This window comes from Ursus americanus, chromosome 10, assembly GCF_024610735.1.
Source record: "Ursus americanus isolate L20-20 chromosome 10, mUrsAme1.1.p, whole genome shotgun sequence".
In the NCBI taxonomy this organism is placed as follows: Eukaryota; Metazoa; Chordata; class Mammalia; order Carnivora; family Ursidae; genus Ursus; species Ursus americanus.
The window spans coordinates 30,286,817-30,304,561 of record NC_142136.1 but is presented as its reverse complement, the minus strand read 5'-3'; positions in this window follow the sequence as shown (position 1 = coordinate 30,304,561).

Here is a 17,745-nt window from a genome sequence, read left to right as displayed (position 1 = left end):
ATTTGCAAAGGAACCCTAGGATTTCTTAGCTTTTAGTGATTATAATAGTCACCTAGAATCTGTAATCAGTGGGATTAAATCACACTTTTGGTCTTTGTAGTGTTAGACCATAAACGCTTTCCACTTTGTTGAAACATTTATGACCTGCTTTCTCATTTTCTGATACTTTTTTTCCTCTGTGCAATTTGAGATGTTTTAGTATAATTTTGTCTCCGGATTGAATTCTGTTAATATTTTTCTGAAGAATGTAAGAAGCTGTAGTGCCTAATTATGAGGTCCTTTGCTATTTCCTTACCTGAAATTTAACTAGCTGTAATAAACATTAACAAAATATATTTTATATATAAAGGAAAGTAACTTGTAACATGTCATACTTTCAATGTTCATTTTTCATCAAAAAATATCTAATATTCTAGTATAAAACACTGTCACAGTTGTATGCCAGGTAACTACATATAGATAAAGATATAGATAGATATATATTTTCTTAGGTATTTAAATTTCAGGTTACCCATGTAATACAGTATTAAAAGTGGTAGGAACCGGCTTGAAAACAATCATATATGACTTCTTTTTCCCATCCTAGAATATTTTGAATGTTTGCTTCTTAAATATTTATTTATTTATTTATTTATTTATTTATTTATTTATTTATTTATTATTTTTTTAGTGAGAGTGTGTGCAGGAAGGGGCAGAGGGAGAGGGAGAGAATCTTAAGCAGACTGCGCTGAGTGAGGAGCCCAACACGGGACTTCATCTCATGACCCCGAGATCATGTCCTGAGCCAAAATGAAGAGTTCGTCCCTTAATGAACTGAGCCACCCAGGGGCCCCGCTTCTTAAACATTTAGTGAAGAAAACAAGAGACACATAAGTGTTACTTCAGTTAGCTTTATCAAAGGTATTAATGAGCAGTAATTGTTGGATTATGAAATATTGATGTTTTTTAAAAAATTCTCTAAGAACAAAGCCCTTGGGTCATTTGAGAATAACAATAACAGCATGACCTCTGACATTTTCTACTTAGACTTTCAAATCCTAGTTCTTTGTGACATTACTCCTAGTGTGACTTGAGGACTAGCAGTATCAACCTAACCTGGGAGTTTACAGGGAACATAGACTTTCAGGCCACATCCCAGACCTTCTGGATTATAATTCGTGCTTTAACAAGTTTTCTGGGTCCTTTGCAAGCACATTAAGGTTTGAAAAGCATTGCTTAGTTGATCGTCTTAAGTAAGGCACCATCCCTGGCAAGGAAAATAAACTAAACTAAACAAAGGCTAGTCTCTTATTATTACGTTTTTTTCATTGTTCTTTTATCCTTGTTTTACACAAAAAATAGTATTTTTAAAAAGTCTTAGAAAATGAGACCAATTATCATATGGTTTCACCCATTTATGGAACATAAGAAATAGGAAGATCGGTAGGAGAAGGAAGGGAAGAATGAAGAGGGGGAAACAGAAGGGGGAATGAACCATGAGAGACTGTGGACTCTGGGAAACAAACTGAGGGTTTCAAAGGGGAGGTGGGTGGGGGATTGGGATAGGCCGGTGATGTGATATTAAGGAGGACACATAAATAATGAATCATGGAACATTACATCAATAACTAAGGATAAACTGTATAGTGGCTAACATAACATAATAAAAAATTATTATAAAAAAAAAGAAAAAGGAAATGAAACCAAGACATTTGTGGGTAGAGGCTTTAGAGTTTTTGTCTCTTAATTTTGGTATTTAAGTCATTTTGGTATTGACATCTCTTGATTGTCTTTTTCCTTGAGAACTGGTCATATTTTCTGGGATCTTTGTATGTTTAATACGTTTGAATTGCATCCTGAACATTTGAAAATTGCGCTGTGACTCTATGTTCTGCTAAAATTCCTCTGTAGAATGTGTGTGTGTGTGTGTGTGTGTGTGTGTGTGTGTGGTATTGTATTTTATTAAACAAGTAGGTTCAGAACACATTCTGTCAAGCTTTCTGTGGGCAATGTTTCCAATATTAATTTTGTTCTTACAGTGTTTGCTGTGCTGTTTGGGTCTGTACAGTAACTCAGGGTGTGAGCATTGCTTTATATTATAGATCAGACTTGGTCTGCTGCTTTGCAACTGTTCTATGTGCAGCTTGAGGATGAGACAGGACTGTGACAATTGATAGAAGTAGGGAATCCCCTTCACTAGCTCCCTCCACCCTAGGGTCTTCCCCATGCTCTCCAGTTGCAAGGGGCACCATTTCACCATCCTATGGCTATAAAACTAGTTTCACTCAAAATTTTCAATGTTTTTAGGCTTCAGAAATTTTTGTCAAGATGTCAGCTGTGAGACTTTTTATTGTTCTTTTGAATGAAATGTGTCTTTTTTTCCCATTGGCTGCTATTAAGATTTTGTCTTTGAATTTTTTTTTCCACAGCAGTTCAACTCTGATGTAGTATTATGTATTTTTCTTTGCTACCACTCTGTTTGGATTTCATAGTATTTCTCACATCTGTGGCCCTTTGTTTTTATTTTTGGAAATTCTCAGAAATTGACTCTTCATATATGGCTTCTGGTCTGTCTCTCCTCTCCTTTCTGGGTGTCAGCTGCACATATGTTAGGCCTAGTCACCTTATCCCATATGTCTTTTAAGTTCTTTTTCCTTCTAGTTTTGTATCTGCACTTTCTTTGAGTTTCAGAATGGGAGAACCTATCTTCCAGCTCACTACCAATCATCTCTTCAGCTATGTTTAACCTGTTGGGAAATTCACTTATTGAGTTCTTATTTTCAGCTGGTTTTATGTTCAAGAATTTTCATTTGATTATTTTAAGAATTATAGTTCTTTGGTAAAATTTTCTATGTTCTCATTTACTTTCTTGAATATATTTATTACATTTAAAAGTCCAATATCTAATAACTCCAATAACTGAAAAACTTTTTTTTTTTAAAGATTTTATTTATTTATTTGACAGAGAGAGAGGCAGCGAGAGAGGGAACACAAGTAGGGTACGTGGGAGAGGGAGAAGCAGGCTTCCCGCTGAGCAGGGAGCTGGATGCGGGGCTCGATGAGGGGCTCGATCCCAGAACGCTGGGATCATGACCTGAGCTGAAGGCAGACGCTTAATGACTGAGCCACCCAGGCGCCCCACAACTGAAAAAATTCTTAGACCCTTTCTATTAACCTTTTTTCCTCTTCATCCAGTAACTTGGTATCCTGGTAAATTTTTATTAAATACCAGTCAAATGTGTAAAAATTGTACAGCCTTTGGATGATCCCATTTCTATAGGTCGTTTCCTTTAGATTTTGTTGTAGAAGAAAAGGATCAGCATACTGTCTTGGATTGAATTATTTCAACTTGACTTTCAATATTTGTGAGGCTTGGTATATTTATGATTTATAAATACTCTTAAGTTACAGTTCTCTATGAGTTCCAACTTAAAGCTGGAGTATTCACTTAGGCTATTTCACCTTATTAGGCTCTATCATTATTATTTCCCCCCCAGTCTATGGCACTGCTGATAGCTTGATTCCTGCTTTTAAAATGAGGAGAAAAATAATGTTGGAATGGTGTTATGTCAATGATTTTCTCTCTTCTCTTCATCAGGAAGTTATCCTGCCTGCCATGCGAGATTCCTGATGTTTTAGAAAGATGGTTTTTATATTTTATCCACGTGTGTGTGTGTGTGTGTGTGTGTGTGTGCGCGCGCGCATCTGCCTATGTGTGTGTAAAGATCATTCTATCACAAGCTGGTCTGTCTCTGCCAGAAATAGAAGTCCTATAAAGGATTATATTTTGATAATTTCATACTTACTATTTTGCTCTATAATAAGCATATTAGTGTAGACATATGTATTTGGACGGATGTATAATTGTCTATGGTTATGTGCATGTCTATGTTATTGATATATTTTATGTTCTAAATGCCAAAATAGGTTATATTCTTTTCAGCTTTCTATATACACTTTACTCTCTGTGAATTTAATAAACCACTCACCATAGAAATACTTGTCCCTTTAGCAGCTCTTCCTCATTATCCTCAAAATCACATTTTTCCACATGAGCTTGATAATAGGCATAAAGGCACAAAGTTTTCAAGACCCAGTGGAACAATGTTATGAGATTGTCCACATAAGAACTATTATTCATCAGAGTTACTTTGATTTAACCTAATTACTATACCCAGTATTTCTTTTCTTTAATGATTCTATTAGTTTTATACATCCTGATCCTCAGACATCTCTTAAGTCACTTGTGATGGGTCTGTATCCAATAGCAGCTTGTTTCCATATCATTTCATATTTTTCCTTAACCAAAATATGTTGACTGGAAAAGACATGTTGGGCCATCCATTCAGCACCTCTTAGCCCTGTATCATACTGGCAGAGGTAGTGAGCATTCTGATACTCAGTTTTATTTGCGACAATCTTGTGATTCAACCAATCACAGAATTCATGTGAGACCAAAGCCAGGCACAGATTATGCCCAGGAAAATACTGAACACACGGCCATCATTGCAGCAAGTCCGATATTTTTAAATTAAGGATTTAATTAAATTATTTTTCCTTTAAATATTTTGATGTCAGGAGAGTTGGGCAGTGGAGTCTCACCTACATTTTATTTTTCCCAATTTATTGAAGTGTGATTGGCAAATAAAAATTGTATACATTTAGATTGCATTATGTGATTTTTAAGGTGTAAAATGTGATTATTTAATATATATACATTATAATATATATAGACATCATATATAATATATATGCACACACATTATATATATATAGAGAGAGAGAGAGAGGGAGAGAGAGAAAGGGAGAATGAGAGAATGGTTACCACAACCAAGTTAATTAACACGATGAACGTCTCACATAATTACCTTTTTTGGTGTGGTGAGATCACTTAAAATCTACTGTCTTAGTAATCCCTATTACAGTTCCAAAGGCGTTTTTCACAGAAATAGAAGAAACAATCCTAAAAGTTGTGGAATACCAAAAGACCTCAAATAGCCAAAAAGTCTCACCTGTTTTAGAATGAAGGAATGGGGATGATGCTTAATTAGACATGTTATAATTTCAGCAAATTCTCCCAAGTTTCTGTTGATATTGGATAAAATTAAATTGAACATAATGTTGGTATAGTTTTTGAATATTATGCATCGTACCCTGAAGAAATGCATTAAGTATTTTGAATGTATGCCAAATATGTAAATAAGTAACCACTAAACTTATTTGAATATATTTGTCAGAGCCATAACTTTTTTTTATAAGAGCAGCCTTCATGGTTATTTTCTCCAATGGTTATTTTTGATTTTGTGTCTCCTACTCACGGCTGTATCATTATCAATTGGAATCAGTACATAAACTTAATGTATATACATGCTTGTGATGACAGAATAAATCTGTCATCCAAGTTTATGTTAGGCAAATGTCATTGTCTCACTGTTGAGAATGACACATAATGGATCTATGAGCTTTATTCCTTTTGAAGGTTATCGTTTGGAGGAAATATGTTTAGTGACATTTATTGAGGCAACAAAAACTTCAAAATGATGCACAATGTTTGTGTCAACTAGACTGGTTTGGAGGTTAAAGAATCACTGGACAGAGGAAGGAAAGCTTTGGTAGAAGAAGGGTATTCTGGGAAAGCAACGGGAGAAAGTTTGGAGGACAGAACTATGTCTTGATGATTGGTCCTCTGGCTAGACCCATCATTAAGGTGAGTCTAAGCCCTGGGGAGAGACAGACATGTGTAGATGCTGAAGAGTGGTTGGAATTTATAATCCTTGTGAAAATTGAAAGTGCAAGGGGACATTTTGTGAAAAATGTGATACCTAAGGTGTTGTGACTAGAAGAGAGTTCTAGAATGAATTTTCAAAGTAGCAGGCATCTTTAGTGGCATGAGATGCAGTCATCCACATCAAAAGGCAGCAACCTAGGTGGAAAGTAGCAGTACAATACTGAAGAGTGCCTTTACCTAACCTCAAGGACAATATGGAGGAAATGAATCTGGAGCAAAAACTGAGGGAAATAGTTGACCACCTGTGGCTTCCTAGAACCACAGACTTGACCTCATTTCCTTGTAGATTGTTACTAGTTAGATACATTTCCACTGCAAATGCAAAACTATATTTGAATTAGCTCAAGGAAGAGTACAGACATTACTAGCTCATAGAAATGCAGAAAGGCAGGTGTGTTTGGCTTCAAGGGAACTTTCAAGAGACCTCTGTATCCAATAACTGAAAAAGAGTTCTTTTTTTTCCTACCCCTCTCCACCCTTCTCCATTCTTATCCCTCATCTCATATATTTAGTTACATTTAAAAATTATCTGTTAATGTGTTTTTAAATAAAATAATACATATATGTCTTTGTCCTCAGCTGTTTCACCTTTGGGAAATCTATTTTATAAAAATAAATAAATAAGTAGTTAATAAAGAACACACACACACACATAATGTGGATGAATTCACCTGGGTGGCTTAGTTGGTTAAGTATCCAACTCTTGGTTTTGGCTCAGGTCATGATCTCAGTGTCCTGAGATCAGATTCATGTTGGGCTCTGTGTTCAGCAGGGAGTCTGCTTCTCTCCCTCTCCCTCTGCCACCCCCCACTTGTGCTCGTTCTCTCAATAAAATAAGTAAATAAAATCTTTAAAAAAATGAGTATGTGTGTGTATGTATATTTACATATGCCTAAAAAAACCCCTAGAAGGATATATACATGAAACTATTAATGGCAGCTACTCTGGGAAAGCAATGTCTTGGTGTAGTCAGGAAGAGAGGAACATTCCTTTTTTATGTTCTGTAGTTCTGCCTTGCTTAATTGTATTGCAACAAAATAATTTTTCTACTTCTTGTGCAATTTTAAACTGTAAGAAAGAGACGTTACAGAAAACAATGAAAATGGTTTAAGAAGGAAATAGAATTCATAATTCAGAAATTTCATTACATGAACATTTCTAGGTCAAGTTTTTACCAAACATATACTGTAAAAAGTGTGGATGAGTACCAAATAGCCTCACTGGTTGTCATAGTGACATTATCCAATTTGTTTCATATTCTCTGTTCAGCTAATCACTGATGCTACAGGAGACTTGCCTGTAGCTTGTTTGGGCTTTGGGAAGTGATTGAAAGACAAATTCATGGAGAGACAAATGCATACAGAAATAAAATATGACTGCTCTCTCGAGGTTTTTTCTTCTTCCTTTTAGCCATTGTTGAGAAGGGTTAACTAGGTCTATAATGACAGAGACATCCATGGCTTCCCAAAAGCCTACTTTATAGCACATTGTCTTAAAATGATAAGAATGAGTGGAAAGTACATGGCCCTGGGAATTAGATGACCTTGTTTTTAGTTCTGATTCTTACACTTATGAAGTGTCTATCATTGTGTCATTTACCTAGAACTCTACAGTTTACAAACTGCTTTCAGTAAACTGTTCTATTTAATCCTCATAACAACTCTGTGAGATGCATGGTACTATCACCCCCATTTTATAGATAAGAGATTTCATTCTAGAAAGGTTAAATTACTTGCCCAAGGTGAAAACGGTTTATAATTGGAATTGCAAGAGAAATGACGCAAACCTAGTTTTCTAGACTCCAAGCCCAAATCTTACCTTAAGATACCATTGCCTAGCAAACCATGCCTTTTACAAACAATGCTTAAGGCAAAATAACATGGCATGATAAAAAGTAATAGGGTGACTATGTAAGATACTGATATACATAAAAATAAGATAAAGATCCAAGTAGAATTCAAGACAAAAATATCAAATGGGACAGAGGGTAGTAAGATGTCCTGATTTAAAAAAAAAAATCAATTTCCGAATACAGAAAAGTTCTTTATTAGGAATAGAACGCTGCTTTCATAACTTGAGAATATCTAAAATTATAGGCTATTATTATATTTAAAATGAGACGTTGAAAACATTCTTATTAAACCCACACAGAATATGAGGATTTCTGGTATGGCTGTTGTTGCTTAAAATTGTCCTGGAAGGTCTTGACCGGTGATTTTTCAACTCAACATTCAGTTGTCATTGTGCACTCTGATAATTTGGAGAGCTTTTTCCAATACCGGCGCTTGGGTCCAAACTCAGGAATCCTGATTAAATTGTCTTTTAAGAACTGGCATATGTGAGCTCCTAAGGTGTGGAGTGAAGAGGAAACCAGACAGATGAACACTGTGGAATTTTTTTATCACTTTTTTTTTGTGGGGGAAGATACTGGCTAAATATAAGATAAAATCTTAGTCATAATTTCATGGAAATATCTCTCATTTGTGGGCTATATATCAATTTTAAAACATTTTAGTCATTACATTTTATTTTTATTACAGTCTTAATTATGCCTTAATTTTACACACAATGACACAATACCCTCTCCTCCAAACTTATTTAAAAATTGTTTTGCAACAATTTTATGGATATGTCTTAGCTGAGAGGATGAAAAACATTCATATATAGCAATAATGCTACCCTCTAGTGTTGGAGAATAACAACCAAAAAAAAAAAGTCAAGAATTAGTTATAATTAGTCATTTTTTAAAAATTAGAAATTACAGGTTGCAAAGATGATTTGAGGTACAGAGTTTCATTATTTCCTTATCCATAGATTTAAATTTAATATTATCATTACTCATTACCTGGAAACCACAGCGACATTGCCAAACATTAGATTCACAACAAATGAAAAGACCTCATGAAAAGATGGAAATTAGGCTGCAGAACTGAGAAATGTGAAAGACTTGGAGAAAAAGGAAAGCTATAAGGTGCTGAATATGTCAAAAATGATCTCCCTGCAAGAATAAGTGGCCATAATAGAAGAAAAAATTCAAAATGGATATTAGTAAAGAACCTTGGCAATTTCAGTTTGCCAATTAAGACTGCAAGCAAAACACCAGAATACTGACTCCCTCCCTCCTCCCTTTCCTCTTCCTCCCTCCCCCCTTCCATCCTTTCCTTCCTTTCCTTGCATCAACACCATGACCCTCTAAATTGTTAAAAGAAATAAGGTAGAATGTATGTGGAAAAGACCAAGAATAGCAAGAAACTGCCAGTCTTGTTCCCAGATGCATTGGAGATTCATATGACTAAATTTTTTACAAGAACATGGGACCACTGAAAACTCATTTCACTCTGATTCCAGACTACAAGTCTGTTGCAACCTTCAGGCATCTTTATAAAGAAGTTATTTAAAGGGTTCAGATGAATTTGTAGAATTGATGTCAGCTATAGGCTTTGGAAATTTTAAGTGGTGTTGACAGGAAGGAGAAACCTACATCTCTGTAAGTTAAAATTTTATGAGATCTTGTAAAATAAGGGACAAGGTAAAATTATCTCAGAAATGTGCAAACAATAATGCCCTTCTTGGTACTGAACACGATTTATTGTTTGAATAGAGATGCCTCAATTTCTAATACAGTGGATGCCAGCAATGAAGAGAATTGATGAGATTCATGCAGAAATATTGGAATATGAGGTTTGGGGAATAATGAGTTATCTGGCTATGAAGATGGCAATTTCTAGGTTCTGGGGTTGAAGATTGCTGTAATGCCTTTATGACAGATACATTTCTACATTTTTCCTTCTTGCTATATAGTGATGTTTTATTGAAATAGCAGTATATATTAGAGTGCATTCATATTTTTGTGTTGTCTACTATGTATTAATATTAAAAGAAATATAAAATATTTGCTCTTAGTGCATGCTACAGCATGAGTCAGAAATCTTACAAATACATTATTTCCTATGTGCTTTGGACAATTTTTACCAAACTATTTGTTTATATGCATGTTCTATGGTTATCTGCATAGAAATTAAAATTGTGACTAAAATTCAGTACCCCCCCCTTTTTTTTTACAGGACCACAGCTATGAATTTTTATTTATAAGAAAATGCTGTTTTACTATGTACCAATATTTACTGACATCTGTATATTTGTTTTTATATAAGTTGATTCTCATTATTCATAGTTTTATGTTCTATAAAATCAGCTCAAACACTGAATGAATGAATAATCAACTATAGCTTCTAGAGGAAATAGAGGTTTAGGTGCCTGTAAGCCTCTTCTCACGTTTTCATCAACTGATCAATACATAACTTTGTTTTTGTTTTATTTTTATTTCTGTGTAAGGATACTTTATATATATATATATATATATATATATATATATATATATATATATAGCGATTCCCTAGCTTTATTGGGATATAATTGACAAATTACATTGTGGAAGTTTAAGGTGTACAATGTGATAACTTGATATTTCTATATATTGTGAAATGATTACACATTCATCTGCTCATGATAGTTATCTTTCGTGTGTCTATGTGTGTGTGGTGTGTGTGTGTGTGTGTGTATGTGTGTTGGAACATTTAAGATCTGCTCTCTTAGCACATTTCAAGTGTACAATACAGTATTTTTAACCATAGTCTCCATGCTGTATATTACATCCCCAGAACTTTTTCATCTTATAACTGAAAGTTTGTACCCTTTGACTAACGTCCCCTCACTTTTCCTAGCAACCAGTATATTGGTAACCTCAATTTACTCTGTTTCCATGAGTTTGCCTTTTTTTGATTCCACATATAAGTGATCATATAGTATTTGTCTTCCTCTGTTGACTTATTTCACTTAGCAAAATGGCCTCAAGTTTCATTTATATTGTTGAAAATGGCAAGATTTCCTTTTTTTTTCTTATCCATTTTTCTGTTGTTGAACGTTTAGGTTGTCTCCATGTTTTGACTATTGTAAATAATGCTGAATGAATATGAGGGTGAAGATATCTTTGACATAATGATTTTATTTCCTTCAGATATATACCCGGAGGTGAGATTGCTAAATCAAATAGTAGTTTTATTTTTAATTTTTTGAGGAAATTCCATACGGTTTTCCAAATGGCTATACCCATTTACATTTCTACCAACAGTGCACAAAGGTTCCCTTTTCTCCATATTCTTTAATATATGTTGTTGATTCACGAACATTGAACTTGTGGCCAATAATATTATAACTCATGCCTGAATGAATGCCTAACGTAACTATTTTCTCCATGAAGCATTTAGGAACACTAGATAATACTTCAGCACCACATTTGGAAGCCATTTTAAACAGCAAAGTCATCCAAAAACAGCACAAAATGCTAAAACATGACACTAAGTACACCAAGAAAAGAGTGTTGGAGTATGAGATCTGATACGGAAAGACAGATCTTCACCTTGCTCAACCTCAGCTGGGAACATGCATGTGAGGTGACTGAAGTTTTTGCCACTCTATGCATGCCCATTAATGATCAAGAAAGCACCATGGGTTCTGATTTTGGGGTTACAAATAAATTTTACTTGGAGGTGTGTTCACAAATACAGAATCTGTGAATAAAGAATATCGACTGTAGGTCATTTGGTACTTACAAAAATAGTGGAATATTACTGTATATCCAGAACTCATCAACCAAAAAATCCACTCTTTGTTCTTTTTCATTGAGGTGAAATTCACATAACATAAAATTTATCAAGTGTAATTCAGGAGCATTTAGTACATTCCCAGTATTGTGCAACCATTACCTCTGCCTAGTTGCAAAACATTTTCGAAACAATAAAGCCCTGTGCCCATTAAGCATACTCCATTCTTTTTCTCCCCAACCTTTTGCAACTACTAATCTGCTTTATGTCTCTACAGATTACCCATTCTGATATTTCATATAAATGGAATGATGCAATATATGACCTTTGTGTCTGATTTTTCATTTAGCATAGAATTTTCAAGGTTCATCCATGTTGTAGCATGTGTCAGTGCTTTATTACTTTTTATGGCTGAATAATATTCCACCGTAACATTCATTCTTAACTCTCAATATGTTACGATGAAAAGTACTTCCCCCCCCAAATTACTAAATGTTTATCAATCTCTTGAACAGAGGGAATTCCATAAAAAAATTTGAGATATTTTGACTTTAATTGATAGGACCTTAAAGACAAGACATCAGATATAAGACTCAAGACAGGAAAATCCTTTTGAAGAATATGTTTTCAAAGACTGGGGGAAGAAAATGCTCTTATTTGCATATTCCCATGAAGTGCGTCAATTTTCTTTGCTATTAGGTGTTTCTAGTTGCTTAATATTTAGTTATTTTCAGTTTTGTTTTTTGCTGTTTAGATGATCCTTGCTAGGATTTCCATAGTGTGTCTTCTGATCTCACTATTTTTAGTAAGTTTAAGTGGTGTGAGTTTTGGTCTCTACCTGAAGCTCTACAGGCTGGAATTTGAAAACAAAGATCACAAAGAAGAAATAGGTATGTGGTTTTAAATATTAAGGCTGTAGCATAAAAACCTTAACCATGTCTGGTTAAGATTTCTTTTTTTTTTTTAAGATTTCTTAAAAAAAGATTTTATTTATTTGAGAGAGAGAGAGAGAGAACACGAACAGGGAGGGAGGGGTAGAGAGGGAGGGAGAAGCAGACTCCTGCTGATAAGGGATGCGGGACTTGATCCCAGGACCCTGGGACCATGACCTGAGCTGAAGGCAGATGCTTAACCTACTGAGCCACCCAGGTGCCCCCTTTTTTTCTTTTTTTAAGATTTTATTTATTTGAGAGAGAGAGCATGAGCAGGGGGGAGGGGCAGATAGAGAGGGAGAAGCAGACTCCCCACTGAGCAAGGAGCCTGATGTGGGGCTTGATGCAGGGCTGGATCCCAGAACCCCGAGGTCATGACCTGAGCTGAAGGCAGATGCTTAACCAACCGAGCCACCAGGTACCCCTGGTAAGATTTCTTAAAGGTAACAAAACCTAAATTAAATAAGGCCAAAGTTCTTAAAAATTCATAATATCAAAGCAGAGATTCGTATGGAGAAATGCCTTGCTTTTACTCAAATCCATAAAATTAACTGATAGGAGAAATAATGAGTTACATTTTTTATGCTGATATAAAATAGATATTTCTTATTGAATGTTCATTAGGTTATGGTAAATTTACAGTGATATTTTGAGAGTAGAAGCCAGTGAGGAATAATCACTCGAATCACTCGACATAAACATATAATCTGTGAAATTGAATTCCTCTACCAGACACAAAGGGAACAGGTTAATATTAATACCTCATATGTGGCTATGTTATAAGGAAATGGTGGTCCTCATCCCTGGATCACACAAAGGAAATATCAGTGAATCTACTAATAGGTTTTTGACTTTTTGACTTGTGCAAGCAGTGGTCTGTCTAGGGGGAAAGCGATTAGTAAGGAAGTAGGGAAAGGAGTTAAAACTTTATACTTATTTTATCCTCTGTATCAAGAGTAGAATAGATGCTTTCCTCCCTCCTTTTGAATCACTAGTTCCACATACACATTTATTCTGATTATTTCCAAATATAATAACTAATAAAATATTCCCCATTTCAAAATTTCCCATAAGTGGTTGGTTTCTGTTGACCCAACATTGATAAACATTGTTAGATTTTCCAGTAATAATTCTCAGTGATATAAATCAAATATAAAATATTAGCTATGCCTTTCTTATGCCCAGAAAAATTGAAGGTAATGTTTTTGTTCTGCAAGTGCCCAAACCTGTGCACACAAACAGCCATTCCCAGCAGCTGACTTTAATTGCAGTATGCTACATTTCAGCAGCATTTGGAAGACGCATTTTATCAAAGACAACTTGTACAAAGACATCTTGAAAGTGACAAAAACAGTCAAGTTTCAAAGGCTGAGAATGTGAGAAATACTAATGGGCACTAATATTGACTTTTTTCCATTTATCGTTCTGGCAATGATTTGAGATAATTATTTAGCATGAGGAGTGGAAAAGAGATTTGGAGGGGAGGGGAGCTGACACCAGTTACTAGGAGATTTTTACATACTGTGTGTGTACACACATGTGCTCCTTGGTAGAACTGGGAAAGAGGCTAGTTTTATGAAATCTGGAACTACTTTGCTCCACTGTTTAACAATGTAGTTACGGTATATTGAGTGAAAGTGGTTTAGAGTCCTTATTATTGTAATTTCCTTTTTACAATATCCTAGAGAACTCATTGACTGTGCCTTTGTAGCATCAACTGAAAAGGGGATAATCAGCATGCCGTGTGAACCCATTCTATCACTGGACAGTTCTAAATGACAGCGAGTTCTTAGATTCTTCCATATTTTAGTCTTTCTTTTGATTTTTGGAGCAACAGGAACAAATAGACTCCTGCTTGATATCCTTATATATTTGAAATAATTATTCTATCTCCCTGTGGGCCTCTCTTCTGCCCAATAGAGTTCCTAGTTCCTTCACCTATTTCTCTTAATCAAAGATGTCCGTATCTGTCATCAACCTGATAGAATTTCTCAGAACATACTTTACTTCGTGCCTTATAAAATGATGCTCAGAATTGAAAATAATGCTCTAATATGATATAAGCAGTTCAGAGCAGTGAGAGTCTTCTCTACCTTCCATGATTTGGACTCTATATTTCTATTCATGTAGCCCAAAATTAAAGCAACATTCTAGTAGCCATTACACTATTGGCTTACGTGAAGCTTGTGGTCAGTAGTGTTAGTTGAAGTACTAGGAAACCAGATCTTTCCTTTCTCTCCCAATCCACTTGAAAGTTTATCTTGTTCTTCATCCTTTTGGATGGCTACTATCAAAATAATAGAAAATAATAAGTGTTGGTGAGGATGCAGAGAAACTAGAACCTGTATGCCCTGTTGCTGGGAATGTAAAATGGTACATAATGGTGCAGTCATTTGGAAAACAGTATGAAGTTTCTTCAAAAAGTTAAAAATAGAATTCCCATATGACCCAGCAATCTCACTTCTGGGTATCTATCCAGAATAACTCAAAGCAGTATCTCAAAGAGATATTTGCACACTATTGCAGTATTATGCACAATAGCCAAGGACTGGAAGCAACTGAAAGGTTTGTAAACAGGTGCAAAAAGAAAATGTGGTATATGCATACAATGGAATCTTTTTTTAGCCTTAAAAAGGAAGCATTCTGACACATGCTGCAACACGGAAGAACCTTGAAGACATTGCGCTTAATCAAATATGCTAGTTGGAAAAGACAAATACTGTGTGATTCTATTTATATGAGGTACCTAGGGTAGTTGAACTCATAAAATCTGAGAGGTTGGGAAATAGAAAGTTAAATTAATTTTGAACTCATGTTTTAGCTGTTAGAAAACAATGACTTGAAAGATGCTGTATAGGCAGTGTAGTTACATTGAATTAAGAAAAGCTCTCTTCTCATATATTCTATACATACACTTACAAAAACACATCTAAATGAAAAAAATATTAGTAGAAACAATGACATTTTAATTTTGGAAAGTCTAAAGCATCTATCCTTTAAACTAATGCTGAGTTAAAAGAATTCATACTATTAAGTAATGAGAGACTTGCTTAAAGGGGGAAAATGTAGTTCTACATTAAAAAAATGCACATCAAGAGTACATTTGCTTTATCTTGTGATAGCTATTAACTAGTTTTTAAATTATTTTTAGGGGTGTATTAAAATGCTGGGTTTAAAATAATCTCCATCATATCCTAACTCTATTCCTTATCATTCTTAAAAAGAAAACAAATTGCAAATTTTAACTTTTTATTTTTGTGTGTTTATAGACCCAATTTTCTTGTCATTAATATGATGCCAATAATGACCAGCTGTTTAGATGATGATGGAATGCTCAAGGGATGGGTGGAGTCAGATCCAAAGATAGGTAGGTTATCTTTATAACATTTACCAAGCAGAATGGCTGCTTATTGACTGTTGTCTGGCTAAAGCGTTTTTCTTTTTTTAGCCTGCAGATTTTTAGATTGCTGAAAATTAAACTGAGGGTCTTAGAAGGTTTAGCTTTTGTAGATGTTTTTCCTAGTGAATTCCCTTAGGAACCATAGATCATCATGATAACTTAATATATAACACCTTCCTAATTTGTAAAATCAAATCACTTGAGATCTATAAACTATTATGCTATATAATCAGAGTGAGGTGTCCCTGACATAGGGAACCATTAAAACAGTTGGAATTTAAGTTTGGCTTTCTCTCTAGCTCCTAAACTTTAACATCAGGAAAGGTAAGAATTACATTATTTTTCCATTAGGAAATATAGCCTTGGCTTCTTTATTAAACAAATGGTTCATATGAGTTCAAGAAACTCCTACTAAAACTGCATAATTGAGTTTTGTTTTTTAAAGAGAATGTCAAACTTATAATGCAGGATTTTGATACAGAAGTTGTAATTTAGGGGCGCCTGGGTGGCTCAGTCGTTAAGTGTCTTCCTTCGGCTCAGGGTGTGATCCCAGAGTCCTGGGATCGAGCTCCATGTTGGGCTCCTCTGCTGGGAGCCTGCTTCTTCCTCTCCCACTCCCCCTGTTTGTGTTCCCTCTCTTGCTGGCTGTCTCTCTCTCTGTCAGATAAATAAATAAAAATCTTTAAAAAAAAAAGTTGTAATTTAAAAATGTGAAAGGGAAAATTTTGATATGGTATAGGATTTCAAGATAAAATTTAATGAGAAGTCAAAGAAAAGGCAGAGAATGTAACAGAGGGTCTTCATTCTCCTCTATTTGACCTGGCAAACCATGGGCTCATAGACAATGAGAGAGACCGACAAGTCAAGAGTAAGCAAACATTAAAACTTTCTTTGGTTTCAACACTAGTTCATTAACTTGGAATTTTACAATATATTGGGAAAACACTGTGAATTTGCTTATTGAAGGTTAAGGAACAGGGATGATGTTCAACACCCTGCACATTTGTTGTAAATCTCTGTTAACAAAAATGACTTGAAAGTTGTTTGTAAATACAAATGCTAGCTAAAATTATTTGCAGTCAGTTAACCCATCAAAACAGTCTAGGACCAAATGCGTGCCCTGTCCTCAATACTTGTATGGATACATCTTTCTGACCCCCAGTGATTGTGAAGTGGACTGATTGTATCTTAAGCAGTCTTGTTTTCTCAGTCTCTGTTATTTTTCAGTCCTCAATGGTATCCTCATACCTTTTCTAGCCATTTGAAATGCTCTCTGCTCTATCAAACATGTCATCCCATGAAGGGAGTGGTTCATTCTATTTTGTAGAAAGATAAAATATCCAGAGAACCCTTTGTAATGCAACATTGCCCCAGAAGGCACAGACTACAAGCACAGCTTCTAGGCACAAAGGAGATGACATGTAGCGTACACCACTGGACTAGATGGTCTGAAAAAGCTCTAGTAACACATATTCTTTTACTTTATCCCCCTAAGCACATACTTGATCTCATAGGGAAACGTGCTGCAATTTTATTTTTTAATTTTAGAATATCTGTTTCCCACCTACTTTGCTAAATGATTAGTTGGTCTCAGTATCAAACATAGAACCAAAGGCCAAATAGTGACTATTGCTCAATCCCATTCTAACAAGGAAGTTTTTTACAAGCATACTTTTGTAATTACTTTTCATCTAATTGGCTAAGATGAAGTAGCAGTCCATCGTTGTCTAACAACTTTCTTGCTGTATGACTGAGTACAGTCAGCTATAGTGAAGTAGATTAGAATCAATCAGTCATCACAATTTATGCTGAATTTACTTAATTATACTGATTTGATATGTTCAAATTTTGTTACACTAAACTTAACACTTAGAAATGGGACTTTATGAAGATTAATTAACACAAGAAAATTGAGGAGAAATAATACCTTTATTTGCACTTGGCTCAGATTGAGTGATATTTAACATCTTGGGCCATGTGTGTGATCTATCACAAATCACTGTTATTTTCCATAAAACTTTTATGCAGGCCCTCTAAAATGAA